The sequence below is a fragment of the Hipposideros armiger genome, unplaced genomic scaffold, assembly GCF_001890085.2.
Source record: "Hipposideros armiger isolate ML-2016 unplaced genomic scaffold, ASM189008v1 scaffold_1597, whole genome shotgun sequence".
Classification (NCBI taxonomy): Eukaryota; Metazoa; Chordata; class Mammalia; order Chiroptera; family Hipposideridae; genus Hipposideros; species Hipposideros armiger.
In genome coordinates this window covers 164,863-166,507 of record NW_017732947.1, presented here as the reverse complement: position 1 = coordinate 166,507, position 1,645 = coordinate 164,863, and the positions used below count along the sequence as shown (strand labels likewise).

The window sequence follows — 1,645 nt, the reverse complement described above, 5'->3', positions numbered from 1 at the left end:
CAATAAACATAGGGGTGCATATATTTTTTCAAATAAGCATCTTGGGTTTCTCTGGATAGATACCCAAGAGTGGAATTGCTGGGTCATATGGTAGTTCCATTTCCAGTTTTTTGAGATACCCCCATATTGATTTCCATAATAGCTGTACCAATCACATAGGCAATTGATTTTAATAGAGACTGAATAAGCACATATTTAGTCATTTAATGCCTCCCTGCTTTGTACACCTTGCAAAACTGACCCCAAATTCTGGGGCCATACAAAAATACTAGCTGCCAGATTGTTCAGTAGTTAGAGCATGCGCTCTTGGCAGCGGGGTTTCTGGTTGGACTCCCGCATGGGATGGTGGGCTATGCCCACCCACATCTAGGGTTGGGCATGGTGCCTTGAGAAGGGTGACAGGATGCCGATTGAACTTGGAACTGAATTAGCTATGCCCTCCACAGCTAGAATTGGGGGACAATGACTTCGCTATTCCCCTTCCCCAGTTCCCTACCACTGTTCCCCTTCCCCAATTAAAAAAATCTAAAAGAAAAGAAAAACCCTAACTGTTACCAAAGATTTAAAAAAATAAACCCATGGCTATAGGGACCTCAAACTGTGGTAGCCCTTTGGGGCTCTCGATTCAGAGACTCCACATTAGACTGTTGAGAATATCACGTAGACATGTAAGCCCTGCTCTGGCTCCCTAGCAGTTCCCTTGTCCTCTTCCCCTTCTGAGTGGCGGCCCCTTCTGGATGGCCTCATGCTATAAGGGGCTTCCATCCAACATGTGCAAACCTAGCAGTCACCCTGCTAACACTAATGTTCTACCGCCATTTTGTGGTCATATCTTTTCCTTTGCTGAGCCCTGAAATTCTCAAATTTCCTAAACTGGAATACACATGTTTTATTCAAGGACTGCTTGAAAGGAAGAGGTAGATATTATTGACCATAACAAAGTACAAGATTTGCTGTCAAGGATGAAGCTATAAACGGGGCTCCAGCTGCGTGTGCCTCCTCCGTAACTTTATTGTTGGATCACGAGATGACCTGAGGGAAGTGATTGTGGGTCTCCTTGCTCAGCTCCCCCACATGTGGCTGATGATGGTGTCAAGGTTGGGACTGTTCAGGGGAAAGGAAACAATCACAGTAAAATGTATGGGGAAACCTCAGAACAGTTGAGCTATTTGAATTTTAAGATGGGATGATAAACAGAACATAGACGAAGTAACTACTAAAATTGAATGGGCCATTATGAAAGATTACATAGCCTGGTTTGTCCACCAACAGATCAAACTGTAAAAGGACTGTGAGACATTAGCCCAATTTATTCTAGCCCTGAAAAATTTTAAATAAGATGATTACATAAAGGGTAAATCTACAATCCCTTCAGAGCCAGAACAAATTTAAAGGGTATATGGTAAATGAGAAGAGATTCTGGGTCAGTGGAAGGTCAGGTTCTCTTGGCACAGCCTCCATCGGGGGATTGGAAGTATTTGTATTGGGATGGATACAGTGGCCTAGGGGTGATGAAGAAACGTCATTGAGATTTCTGGGTACTACTGCATAATGTACTGTCCTACCTCAGCCTGATAATGAAAAGTTCAAGGGAAATGTGATTCAATTAGGAGGCTACCATGATGTAACTCTAGAAAGCTTACAG

General features: G+C 43.2%; 1 pseudogene; it reads right to left on the bottom strand.

Moving 5' to 3' along the window:
- Positions 1–819, bottom strand: part of LOC109377882 (akirin-1-like) — a 3,342-nt pseudogene extending 2,523 nt beyond the window's left edge.
- Between the last annotated feature and the right edge of the window lie 826 nt (positions 820–1,645).